General features: G+C 44.0%; 1 pseudogene; it reads left to right on the top strand.

The window, feature by feature from the left end:
• Window positions 1-3024: 3024 nt before the first annotated feature.
• Window positions 3025-10576, top strand: LOC118653552 (annotated as a pseudogene).
• The last annotated feature ends 3512 nt before the right edge of the window (window positions 10577-14088 follow it).

The raw sequence follows: 14088 nt of genomic DNA, 5'->3' as shown, positions 1-14088 counted from the left end.
TTTTCCCCCCCATAACTCCCCTCCTCCCAGCTCCCGCCCCACCCTCCGCCCTCACTCCCCACCCACTGTCCTCATCCATAGGTGCACGATTTTTGTCCAGTCTCTTCCCGCATCTCCCACACCCCTTTCCCCTCCAGGAATAGTCAGTCCATTCCCTTTCTATGTCCCTGATTCTATTATGATCACCAGATTATTTATTCACTTGATTCTTAGATTCACTTGTTGATAGATGCATATTTGTTGTTCATAATTTGTATCTTTACCTTTTTTTTTTCTTCTTCCTCTTCTTAAAGTATACCTTTCAGCATTTCATATAATACTGGTTTGGTGGTGATGAACTCCTTTAGCTTTTCCTTATCTGTGAAGCTCTTTATCTGACCTTCCGTTCTGAATGATAGCTTTGCTGGATAAAGTAATCTTGGCTGTAGGTTCTTGGTATTCATCACTTTGAATATTTCTTGCCACTCCCTTCTGGCCTGCAAAGTTTCTGTTGAGAAATCAGCTGACAGTTGTATGGGTATTCCCTTGTAGGTAACTGGGTTTCTTTCTCTTGCTGCTTTTAAGATTCTCTCTTTGTCTTTTGCTCTTGGCATTTTAATTATGATGTGTCTTGGTGTGGTCCTCTTTGGATTCCTTTTGTTTGGGGTTCTCTGCGCTTCCTGGACCTGTAGGTCTATTTCTTTCACCAGGTGGGGGAAGTTTTCTGTCATTATTTCTTTAAATAGGTTTTCAATATCTTGCTCTCTCTCATCCTCTGGCACCCCTATAATTCTGATGTTGGTGCGCTTGAAGCTGTCCCAGAGGCTCCTTACACTATCTTCATATTTTCGGATTCTTTTTTCATTTTGCTTTTCCAGTTGGGTGTTTTTTGCTTCTTCGCATTTCGAATCTTTGACTTGATTCTTGCGCTCCTCTGGTCTGCTGTTGGGTGTCTGTATAATATTCTTTATTTCAGTCAGTGTATGCTTAATTTCTAGTTGGTTCTTTATCACAACATCGAGGGTCTCATTAGATTTCTTGAGGATCTCACTACATTTATCGGCGGTCTCACCAGTCTTTTTGAGGGCCTTACTAAGTTTATCGGCAGCTTCTAGACAGTTCTTAAGAGACCTTAAAAGTGTGGTTCTGAACTCAATATCCTCCATTGACAGTTTTGTCCTGTTTCTTTGTCTCCGCATTTTTTATGCTTTCTTGGTGCACCCCCTAGTGGTCTTTGTCCGCAGTCTTGTTGCCTTTAAGCCTTGATTGATGTCGGCAATACCGGGGTGATTTGACCTCCAGGCTAACTGGCTATGAGAGTCTGCTGTGTCTGTAGTGGGAGGGCTTCTGTGCTGGATCTCTAGGGTGGTGCTAATCTAGCGTTTGCCTGAGGCTATCTGGCAAATGGTTCTGTGCAGGGCTTGGGCGGGGCGGGTCCCCGGGGATCTACAGGGCGGGCGGAACAAGCAGTTATGGCGACTCTCAGTTCCTTCCCCAGGGGCTCTGCCTCTCAGAGCCCCAGCAATGGCTGCAAACCTCGGAGAGAAAGCTGCCTTCGAGTTCCGACCGAAGCCAGACAGTCCCGTTTCTCCCGTTTGAGTCTCGGTCCCCAGAGACTCGCCCGGATCTGGAGCTCAGAGTCTGAAACTCCCTCCCGATTGAAAACAACAACCGCGCCCTCCGCCGCCAGCCCGCTCCGCGCGCACACTCCGCACCTGAGTATTTCACTTCAGCACTGCGCCTCCTCTGAGTCTGGGTATGATATTCTCTTTCCTCCTAGTTGTAGAATTTCCACTCAGCCAGCCTTCCCGTGGTTCTGGGTGATGTCCGTTCTGTCCTTTAGTTATATCTCTGAAGTGGTTGTTTGAGGCAGCAATCTCCGGCGTTAACCTATGCCGCCATCTTGGTTTCTCCTTATCCTCTTCTGAAAATTGCCATACATATTTTGATTTTCTCTACTATTTTCCATTTTCTATATTTTACCTCTAATCTTAATTATTTCTTTCCTTATGCTACTTTTCTGTTTAGTTTTCTCTTCTTTTTCTACTTACATACGATTTAAGGTTAGTTATTGATTTGGGCTCCTTCATCCATTATGTGTTTGCAGCTGTAAATTTCCCTCTTAGAAATGCTTTCACTGCATTTCATAAACTTTTGTATACTTTGTTTTCATTTTCATTTGTCTCAAGGTATTTTGAAATTTATCTTATTTCTTTTTTACTTATTGGTTGTTCAGAGTATGCTGTTTAATTTTCACATATTTGTGAATTTTCCAGTTGTCTTTTTGTTAATGATTTCTTGTTTCATTTAATTGTGGTCAGAAAAATGTTTGTATGATTTCAATCTTTTGCAATTGTAGTTTTTTGGGCTGTGACATTGTCTTTCCTAGAGAATGTACCAAGTGTACTTGAGAAAAAGATATATTCTGCTGTTGAGTAAAATGTAATGCATATATCAATAATGATGCTTTAAACCTTTGAAATTGAAAATTTTACCTCTGATAACTATTTTCTATTGGAGATCCTTCTCTGTCCCGTCTGTACATTAAATTCCTGCTTCATGGTTGTTAAGAATACTCAGGAAACATCTTAACCTAGTTCAATGTTAGAGCACATTTGGCATTGACAAACTAATAAACTGATATTTGTGTTATACAATTTATTGATATCTCATGGGACTATTTCACAGCAGACATATATTTTTCCCAAGAATTTTCATTTATGCTGAATCTATTTTATCTGGTGTGCTGTTTATTTCTCAGCATGCTGGATCCTACAGGTTTTCCCCTGTAGCCACTGTGTGTCATCATTAAGAAGCTTTGTCTTCAGACAAGCTCTAAACAAGAGCGCTCTCCCATGATGGTATTCAAGATCCCAAGGGGGAAATAGACATTCACTGGAGATGCAGTTGGAGAAGGACAGTAAGGATTTCCCAGCTCAGTAGCTGAGGCAGAAGGCTTCCTGTTCCCAGAGCAGCAGCTGGCATCACTGGAGGGTGGAGGGAGTCAGGGGTGGGGGGGATTATGACAGGATGTTTCCCAGGTGCATGGATGATGTGGTAAGCAAGGCCTGGCATCTGAGGAAGGAAAGGACTCAATGGCAAAAGGCCTTGTCATGTCCCTCTGACTTACAGAAACAAATGTGTTTCATACTTTGTTTATAAATGTGATTCCACTGAATTGTATGTCATTAAACCCAGGTTCAGTTTACTGTTCAGTCTTTGTAAACACAGGAACTGTTACAAGGCCACTCCACGCTGGGGGCTGGCCCTACCCCCCAGCACAGTCCCTAAACTTTCATGTTTCAGGTGACCTCCAGGTCCTTGACTCGCCCAGGAAAAATTGCAAGGAAGTATCCAAGTGAGAACAAAGCAAGTTTTATTCAGGTAGCAGAAAAGAAAGAACCAGGTCGTGGGCTCCACTGTGAAAGAAACAAAAAGTGAGTGGATGTGGGCCAATGTAAGAGGTGAGTTGCGCGCATGGTCAGTTAGTTCTTGGGATTGTATGTGTTTCCAAGGTGTGTGTGTGGCGGGGGGGGGGGGGGGGCAGGGAAGCAGGGGGAAGGGTGGTTGTCTCCAAGCTTTGTGGAGCCAAATTCTGACTCTGGTTGGGAGGGGGCCTTGTTGTTGTGATTTCCAGGACCACCTCAGGAGATTCCTGCAATTAACTGTTTCCCTTTGATCATGCCCAGAGGTGGGTGCTCTGGAGAGAGGATGTTAGCCCCCACACCCTCACTCCACTTGCTGGGATCTTTCCCCAACTTCTTTCTATCATGCCTTAGAGCTACCGTCTCTCTATCATCAGCCAATGCCTTACTGAAAAAGTATCGTGATGAAGAATAGATTTCCAGATGGCTCTCTTTATTTTCTTTGGATAACTTCTTACTATAATATTTTTGACTCATACTTAGAATTACCAACCACATTTATTTTTCTCAGAACACAGCTGTTCTTTTCAGATAGCCAATATTTTTCTAGCCTTAATACAGTAAAGCTACTGTTATTTGACTTAGACTGATGTGCAAATGATTCCAGAAGGATAAAAATGAATAGGCATACAGAGGGCTTGAAACATGGTGGAGAACGCACATATTTGAAATCAATCTGAACTTTGTAGCTGTCAGACCTTGGCAAATTCTTTAGTCTTGCTGAATTTTCAGTCCTTCTCTAAAAAATACCAGTTATAAAATGCACCACATACAATTGCTATAAGATTTAAATTAGGAAGATACGTAAAGAGTATATAACATGGTCTCAAAAATTATGCCTTTAATTTTTGAAATTTCAGGAAAATTGTTAAAGTGCAATTACTTGTTCTCATCCTGTTATAGACTGAATGTTTGTATCCACCCAAATTGATTTTTGGCATTTGAAGAGAGGGCCTTTGGAAGAAAATTTGGTTTAGATTTGGTCATGAGGGTGGGGCCTTCATCATGTAATTAATGTCCTTATAAGAAGAAAGAGAGAGAGAATGCTTGCCAAAGAAAGACCATGTGAGCACATAGTGAAAAAGCACTGTCTACAAGCTAGGAAGTGGGCTTTCACCAGACACTGAATCTTCCAGGACCTGGATCTTGGATTTCCCAGCCTCCAGAAATGTGAGAAATAAACTGCTGTTGTTTAAGACACACAGTCTATGGTATTTTGTTTTAGCAACTCAAGATAACCAAAGCACAGGCTCTTCCTCTCTGGTGCATGCCAGAACCTTTCCCTTCGGGTTCCCATCCTCCTCCCCATCCCCTTCCCCTCAGGCACATTACCATTAGCTTCCTCACTCCCAAGTCCCAAGGGCCCTTCCTTTGCCTCTATAACAGGTTTCCTAAGCTCATATCTTCTACGAATTACTTCTTATTACTTCTGTGATTTAGCGAATAAATGTTCTCTTACCAAAAAAAAATAATCCTAATATTTAAAAACCCAGGGTCCATGATGACCAGACTGAAGGCTCCACTGAACACCAGAAGTTAGTCCTGCAGTCGCCACGGCAACCCAGCACTGACTGCTGCTGGTGCAGATGCAGCAACCCAGCACTGACTGCTGAGGGGGCTGCGGATCAGGCCCGAGAGAGGCCTAGAAAGAGAGGCAGGGTCTGATCCGCAGCATCCATGGCAGCTGTTGATCAGCCATTGACTCTCTTTTTCTCTCTGGGCCTCTGTGGGGACTGCTGATTGGCCCCGTCTTTCTGATCAGGCCCGGAGATAGGCCCGGAGACGCTGACTGGCACAGAAACCGACCAATCAGAACCAAATCTGGGTGAACTGTGAGGAGCCAATGGCTGCCTAAGAGGTGGATCTTTTCATGCTGACTGGCATAGAAACTGACCAATCAGAACCAAATTTGCTAGCAGGGGAGGGTAGTTGGGGGTGAGATCACGCCGGCAGGGGAGGGCATTTAGGGGTGATCAGGCAGGCAGAGGCAGTTAGGGTTGATCAGGCAGGCAGAGGCAGTTGGGGGTGAGATCAGGCCAGCAGGGTAGGGCCATTGGGGACTGAAAGGGCGAGGACTATGCCCTCCATCTTTCCCCATATCCTCCATGTTGGGACAGCAGCCATGTGCTCAGGAAAGTACCTTCTTCCTGGAATCTTTTTAAACTAACCAATGACAATCAGGGGACGTGAGTGCCTTGGAGATGACCACATCTTGTGTAACAAGACCCGACTTGCACCTAGCCAATCGGCAGGGCCCACAGTCATCTCCCCTCCCCTCACTCCACCCCCCTATTAAAACCACATTTTTTTCCCACGGGGGTCTCTCGTCTCACCGTTGCGAGGCTGGGAGCCAGACCTGGGTCTGTGGAAATAAAGGACTCTTTGCTTTTGCATTGGACATGGCTGGCTCCCTCGCGTGGTCTGTTGGGGATCTTGAAATCTGGGCATAACATTTGGGGGCTCATCCGGGATCCCCAAGACCCTCGAGGGACCCCTGATCCGGAGAGTCTGACTGACCACGGTAGGTGTCTGTGTTATTGTGTGTTCTGTTCTGTGCGAGCTCGTTTCTCAAATCTGTAAATGCCCGTAATAATGATCTAAGTGGACGCACAGGGGGATCACGGGCGGAGGAGCTGGGCGACGCCTTGATCCTCCATCTGAAGGGGTGCAGTTTTGCTTCCGCGGAGTCGGAAGGTCTGTAGGAACCCCTCAATCTGAGACAAGGCGGGTAGCTCAAGCTGGTTGGCGCACAGCCATCGTCTAGCTTTCGGTTTTTGCTTCCATGGAGTTGGAAGACTGTTTCGTGTTTGCCTCCATGGATTGGAAGGCTGTACTTTTTGGGGGCCCTTTAGTTGTTTGTGTTTCCATTTTATTTTGTGGACTTGCTGGACGGACGTTATGATCGACTCAGACTGCTCCTTTGGGTATTGTGATTGATCATTTCAAGGAGCTTGGGGGAGGCTGTAGAGATCCCTCAGGAGTTGGGAAGTTGTTATTGTTTAAACTCTGAATGAATGTCTGGTGAAAGTGTGCGAGTGTGGAGGGAGGGGGCCTGCCCTCCCCCCTCCTTTGTGTGGCTCCAGGATTTCGGTCAGGTGGGCATCTGAGTAAGGATCTGTGAAAACAGGTCACCCCCTCTCCAAGTAAATGCGTCTGGGATTTCTGTGCACGTGTAGGGAGAAAAGCTGGCTTGAAACTAATGTGCACACCATCTGATTTTGGATAGAGTTTTAAGCTGGAATCTCCTTTCAAATGTACAGGATGAATCCCAAGACTAATCATTCACCCAGGGAAAAATGATGCTAGCTAAATTCTAGCAGCAGGATTGGCATTTCCATAATAAAGAACAGTTTTTCCAAAGGGGGAAAAAAAAACTGGTCCTTTGTTAATTAAGAAAGCTTTTCTTAATGAAGAAAGGAGATAGTTGCCTCCTGCCTGTAGCAAAATCTTAACGAATGTGGTCAATTTACATCTGAAAAGACCAGGTAGGCCAAAAACCTGTTTTGCAAGGCTCAAATGTGGTTTTCCAGAGCCGCTTGAAAGTAAAAAGTAATTTGCCTCATGAAAAATCTAGAAGACAGAATTAAATCTGTTGGTTGAGTATTGAGAAATGCTGAATATTTAACTTGCCAGCTAAAAGTTTAAGGTTCGGATTGAATTGGGAAAAATTATGTAATTGTAATAACTAAATGCCTTTGCTTATTGATCTGATTGAGAAGAGAGGAGGAATCTGACTCGGAGACTGGCGGGGACTGGGTGGCTCTCCTATCATGTTTGGCAGGCCACCCCCTATAAAACCCTTTCTTTAACTATCTCTTTCCTTGAGAGGGCTCCAGAGGGTGCATGAGGACATTTGGCCGCACCTCCACGCTATCTACGAGACCAGCCCAACCCTAACTCCTCATTAAAACAAACCAGGAGATTGGGTCTATGTCAGAAGGCACTGCCGGGAGACCCTAGAGCCACGTTGGAAGGGTCCCTACACTGTGGTGCTGATGACCCCCACCGCTCTCAAGGTAGACGGCGTCGCGACCTGGGTCCATCACACTCACGTCCAGTCAGCGGACCCATCCATGACCCGGAAAGACTTCATCACCAAATGGAGCATTGATCGAGATCAACGCAACCCGCTCAAGCTCAAGCTGCAGCGTGCTCGACCTGCCTGATTCTGGTAACATTGCTCGCGATCACTCCTGTCACCAGGAGCCCCCACAATATTGTGTAATAGACTTAGATGATGCCTGCATCTTCATGGACAGGACTCCAAAGAGACAAGGACAATTTATAGGATCACATGTTTAGTAGCAGAAGATTTGGCTGCCTGAAGCAGCCATGATGCCAATATTATGTTTCATTGTATTGATATGTTATATTGCCCTTTGATTCTTTTGCAGGTTTGAATGTGTGCTGACTTTCCTGGAAGGGGACTGTGTGGGGTGACCCCCAAAAGTAAAGGGTATCTAGCTGCCAAGAGGGCAGGTGCCCAACTGGGCAGGGAAGGGTGCCCATCAGGTTCTGGTCACTGTTGAGAGACAGTTGACAGTTGGAAGCATGTGTACTGCTTGCAGGCCTGTGTGACCATGCCCATGTCAGGGGTAGTAAGCTGGAAAAGGCCTGTTTAGAATAGAAGGTCTAAGGCATGGTGATGCATAGAAAGAAAGTTTAATGCCAACAATTACTGTTTTGTTATAACTCTGAAAAATCCATGAAAAGGAATTGGCAAGGAAAGTCAGAAAATCTTAGAGTAGATCAGTATGTTTTTCTCCTTATATAATTCCTCCGAAATCTGGCAATGCTAAATAAGTCATGGCAATACATTTCTTTGCATAGATTCAATAAGACCGGTTCCTAATAATGGTTTTATTAACAGAAAACTTTGACTGGAATATCATGTTTTAAAGAGCCTTGTCTGAGCTCTAAAGACTTGAAGCCAGTAAGTATGCCACGAAGAAAGCCTGATATCCTGCTTGGGAGCCCTGAAGATGGCTGGCGCTGGAGCATCAGGCTGATGCCCTACCATCACTGGCGGTTGGTAAGAGTAGAAGAGGAGCAGCAAAGATGCCTCTGCATCCCTGCAGAAGCCCCACACACTCTGGGCCGCAACAAGTAGGAGGGCTACTGAGATGGGCCTTAAAGCCTGGAGCGTAGGCTCAGGTGGATTTGATACAGGTGAGGGATTCACCTAACTCAGCAGATACTGTAGGCAGGCCTGATGGAAGCTGGACGGCTTGGCTTCCTGGCCTACGGAGCACATTAAAATTCAACCATGAGACTCCAGCAAAGGTAGTCAGTTACCATTCTTGTTGTGTTTATGCAAACATCAGGAGAGTAGATAAATTAATGTTGATTTGGCTTTTTGATAGCCATGGAGGAATTTTAAGAAGAAAAATCCTATTTCAATAGAGGTTGTTAAAGCTAAAATGGTTTCTTTCCCTTCCACCGGACCATTTGTTAAGCATATAGGGATAGTTCAGTTGATAGTTCTGTGTGCCCAGTACGGGCCTCTAGCAATGGTGGAATAGAAATGCAGTCCGTCTCATGATTGAGCTGGAAGTTCCAAGAAAAGTGGGGAATGAAAGGGCGAGGGCTATGCCCTCCATCTTGCCCCGTATCCTCCATGTTGGGGCAGCAGCCATGTGCTCAGGAAAGTACCTTCTTCCTGGAATCTTTTTAAACTAACCAATGACAATCAGGGGACGTGCGCGCCATGGAGATGACCACATCCTGTGTAACAAGACCCAACTTGCACCTAGCCAATCGGCAGGGCCCACAGTCATCTCCCCTCCCCTCACTCCACCCCCCTATTAAAACCACATTTTTTTCCCACGGGGGTCTCTCGTCTCGCCGTTGCGAGGCTGGGAGCCAGACCTGGGTCTGTGGAAATAAAGGACTCTTTGCTTTTGCATTGGACATGGCTGGCTCCCTCGCGTGGTCTGTTGGGGATCTTGAAATCTGGGCATAACAGGGACAAGATCAGGCTGGCAGGGGAGGGGAGTTAGGGGCGATCAGGCATGCAGGCAGAGAGGTTAGGGGCAATCAGGCAGGCAGGCAGGTGAGCGGTTAGGAGCCAGCAGTCCCAGATTGCAAGAGGGATGTCTGACTGCCGGTTTAGGCCCGATCCCTGTGGGACATCCCCCAAGGGGTCCTGATTGGAAAGGATGCAGGCTGGGCTGAGGGAACCCCCCTTTCTGTGCACAAATTTCGTGCACCAGGCCACTAGTAATAATAATAATGACCAAAGCACAGCCCCCAGTATGTTTAGTAATTGTTCCAGGAATCTGCATTTAACAAGCTCTCTGGGCAACTTGAGTGTTATAACATAATTAGGACATGTCACTCAATGGAAATAGAAGTAAACAACAATGATAACACCTTTTAAAAATTATGGAAAAAACAAACATCAGCAAATATTATTTTAGTACCTTAAAAAATTAATATAAGAACTATTGCACAGCTGTAAATGAGTGTAAATACCACTGGGATTGCTCACATGCCTTTTAAAAAAAATAATCAACAGAGATTCTTTACAAAAAATACCCAATATGTACAAACTGCTTTTCTAGAAGTAGACTCTGTCCTGAGATCCTCTTAAGAAATTCTAAAGTAGAGCCTTGAGTCCTAGGGAGCTGGCAGCCACCATCCTGGTGCAGAAGCTTAATTTACACAAGCAGAAGCTGTTGAAGCAGGTGGACTTCCTGAACTGGCAGGTCAATGACCAAAACCTGCACAAACTTCACGTGTTGTGGTCTTATCAATTGCAGCGGTACAAGGACTACACGTGCTACCATCAGTTGAGCCGTTCTGTGCATGAGCTGGCCTGGCTTCTGCACAACCTGCCCAAGTGCAACCTGTTTCACACGCGTGCCTTGGCCACGCTGCTGGACAAGCTGTATGATCTTGGCCTGGTGCTTACGCGCAGCTTGCTTGCTCGAGCTCTGCGACGTTTGTCAGGACCTCATCCTTCAGCTACTGCCTCTTGCCCACTGTGCTCCTTAAGCTGCAAATGGAGCAGCCTCTTCAGGCTTCCCTGGCCTTCCAGGAGCAGGGCCAAGTGCCATTAGTCACTGACCCCACATTCCTTGTCACATGCAGTGTGGAGGACTTGGCCACCTGGGTTGACTCATCCAAGATCAAACAATGAGGAGCGTGATGATTTTGATCTGGAAGCCTAGCTGTCTTTTCATCCTCCTCAAACACCCCCGCCCCCTGCCCACACACACACACACACCACCACCACCACCACCACTGCTGCATTTTATAGATTGGGAAGCTGAGACCAGATGCTGGAGATTCTGTGAAGGCGCTTCCCCCAAGAGTGGTCAGCCAGTCCTTGGTTCTTTCTTTCTTTCTTTCTTTCTTTCTTTCTTTCTTTCTTTCTTTCTTTCTTTCTTTCTTTCTTTCTTAATATATTTTTATTGATTTCAGAGAGGAAGAGAGAGATAGAAGCATCAATGATGAGAGAGAATCATTGATTGGCTGCCTCCTGCACGCCCCCTACTGGGGATGAGCCCAGAACCCTCATGTGCCCTGATGGGAATAGAACCATAACCTGCAGGTTCACAGGTCAAGGCTCAACCACTGAACCACACAGGATGGGCCAGTCCTTGGTTCTTAAGAACTTGACTCCTCAATTCATAGCCAAAGGGTGTGCCCCTGTTTTCCATGAAAATTTCTTAGCATTTGGACTATTGATAAATGACTGCCTTGAAACAATGGGAAGCAGTTTTGTGCTGCACTGGGAATTGTTAGATTCTTGTACCTTTAACATTGTAGTGTGAAAGCAAGAACTTTGCACCCAGACCCACCCCACCCCCACTTTCCCCTTATTATCTCATAGAAGAGCAGTTTGATTCAATTAATATAACTTAAATTCTTGTTCCTGTTGGTGATTAAGCTGTGTATGACCATGGAGACTTTGGTCTTAAGATTTCACAAAATGGGGTGAGATTTTCAGTGCTCAGTATCCCATCCTTGTTTAAAGGAATGCTTTTTCAATGCCAATAAATGGTCCAATTGCTTTGTAAGTATGTGTGTGTGTGTGTGTGTGTGTGTGTGTGTGTGTGTGTGTGAGAGAGAGAGAGAGAGAGAGAGAAATTCCAAAGTAGAATGAACCATAAACATCACTTATATTTGAAAGATTTTGACCTGGGAAGTGGCAATTTTATATGGTTAAATCTAATACCACATCTGTTTTCAAAACTTTAAAAAATAGTTACAGCTCTATCTCCAATGTACATACTGTCCTTAAAAAGCACAATAAAAATAGGCAATGCTAAAAATGTGATATCCAAAGCCAGAAAACAATACATTAAAATATTTTATAGGCTTGTGTGTTTTGAGGTGTTGAGGGTGTGAATCATTTATTAACATACCGTGCTTTCTCCCCAAATTCTACTTTGACAACCTTGTATTGCTTTGAATCATTTGGTGCTTGAATATTATTGAAACTTGTACATTTTAATAGCTAGAAAACGAGCAAGATTCAATTCAAAATGACCTAACCAACTAACTGGCGGTTTTAAAATAAATTAGAGAATGGTTCGCAGTCAGACATGTATTTCCTTCTAACTCTGTAAAATGTGATCGAATCCCATCTATTCCTTTTCAATCACTAAAGAGGATTCCTTAAGATAGTTTTGTGGGGAGGAAATAGCTTTCCCTCCTCCATTCTATGTTCTGGACTGTAATAAAAACAAACAAACAGATTACCAGGAAAAAACAAACAGAAGTTTAATAACATGTATACCTCCTGTACATATGGGAGAGATTCAGGAAAACTGACTAATTCCTGAAATGGCCCAAGCCACTACCTCATAGACCATCTCCAAGCAAAGACAAAAGATGTTAGAGTAGGCAGTCAGTTATTGGGAGCTACCAGGAAAAGTACAGTAACCAAAAGTATGGTCGTTATATTTAAGTCCTTGCCTTCTCAATGGATAACAATTCCTAGAAATTTAGTCATTCTTCTCTCCCAGGTACAGAGAGAAAGATACCCTTACAAATGGAGATTTTCCTTATAAATTAAATGTCTCTTACAAAAAAGGTAACTTCTCAGCGTTCAGAGTTTCTCCTATGTCTGCTATTCCTTAAAACTAGTCAGCTTAAAATTATCCTTATGTCAACGAGGCATATTTTGGGTGGCAAATTCTGCTCCCCTTCAGTTTCTTCCCTTTTTCTTTCACAGGCACATGTAAACAATCCGAAGGAACTGCCATATCTCGGCCATTCTGCTTTGAACATCTGCATTATTGAACCCCAACTAATTCCATGTGGACTCAGTCAGGTAACCAGTTTCCTCCTGGGAGCTAAGTTTTCCTCTCTGCTATCTTATTCAATCAGATAGTGGTTTACTTGCTGACATAATTTTGTGAATCCTCATCCCCTGGTGTCAGCTGTTGAGGAAAGGTCAAACTCCCTTCACATAGTGATATCTATGCCCTTCATTCACCCCCTCCCTTCCACATGCAGGCACAAATGTTTGCTCAGCTGTCAGCCAACACTAGGGCTTATATCTGTAGTTACCATCATTCCCTGGATAGTTCAGAATGCCCAGCTCTCTCTCTTCTACTCAGCAAAGTTGTGTAGAGCTTCCATAGGAATCTTTTATTTCTGGTTGTAAGCTTGAGAAAAGATTTGACTTATTGGGGTAAAAATGGAAGCATAAAATGGTAGAATCAGTTAGACCTTGATTGCTCATGAATATTCACTAAATGCAAAGTGTGTGTAATCATCTAGTACAGACTTATCTCCTGCTACATAGTATAATCTTTACCTATATTTTGTAAATTTTTACTACATTATTGTAATTGAACCCAAGTTTTAAAATTTATCTTCATTGTTGAAAGTATTACAGATATTCCCCCTTTTTCCCCATTAAAGCATGATGCACAGTAAGACCAATCACTAAAGCACTGAGTATGAAACAAGGAAAAAGTTTATTTCAAGAGGCAGCTCAATGAGAAGACAGTAAGAAAGCTTAAATCTGCCTTTTCCTATCCAATTTGAGGTGGGTTTTTAAAGGGTTAGGGGAGAACAGGTATGGGAAAGCACTGGTGGGGCGAGCTTTAATTGGAGGGCATTGGAGCTTGGCCATTTATAATGGCCCTCAGCACCAGATCTTCCTGGACAATAGACTCTTCACTCTTTGCCTCTGAAAGAGGTTCTGGTGTTTAAGTTCCTATTATGTGTGGGTCCTTTGGATCAGTGGTAGTTGGGGGACAAGATTTTGGTTCCAGGTAGAACTAAAAGTCAAAGATCTTTCCTCTGCACAGGCTTTGGTTGCATGACTTGGTCTATTTTGTTCTGTTGTCTCTGAAAAGCAACTCAGTATCCTGTTAGAAACAGGATAGGACCATTTTGAGCTAGTTCTGTGATTACATTATAAGGTTGCTATGTTCATACTGGTTTTACAGATGAATCTGGGGCTCAGAATGCTAAGTACCAAATGGATGTAAAGAATCGTTTTGGAGGTTATTGACTTGGACTGTGATAATGGTTTTACAGATACACACATATGCCCAAACGTATCAAACTGAATGTTTTTAAAACATGCATTTTATTTATGCCAATTATGCCTCATTAAAGCTGTAAAAAAAATAGAATGCTACATAATATGTTTGAGATAGCAGAGACAGAAAACAGTGCTTCTATCTTCTCTCAGAAATGTGTGTCCTTCTCATCACAC

Source organism: Myotis myotis, unplaced genomic scaffold, assembly GCF_014108235.1.
Source record: "Myotis myotis isolate mMyoMyo1 unplaced genomic scaffold, mMyoMyo1.p scaffold_m19_p_4, whole genome shotgun sequence".
NCBI classification, from domain to species: Eukaryota; Metazoa; Chordata; class Mammalia; order Chiroptera; family Vespertilionidae; genus Myotis; species Myotis myotis.
Note: the sequence above shows the minus strand (reverse complement) of the source record. Positions and strands in the feature narration are given on the sequence as shown.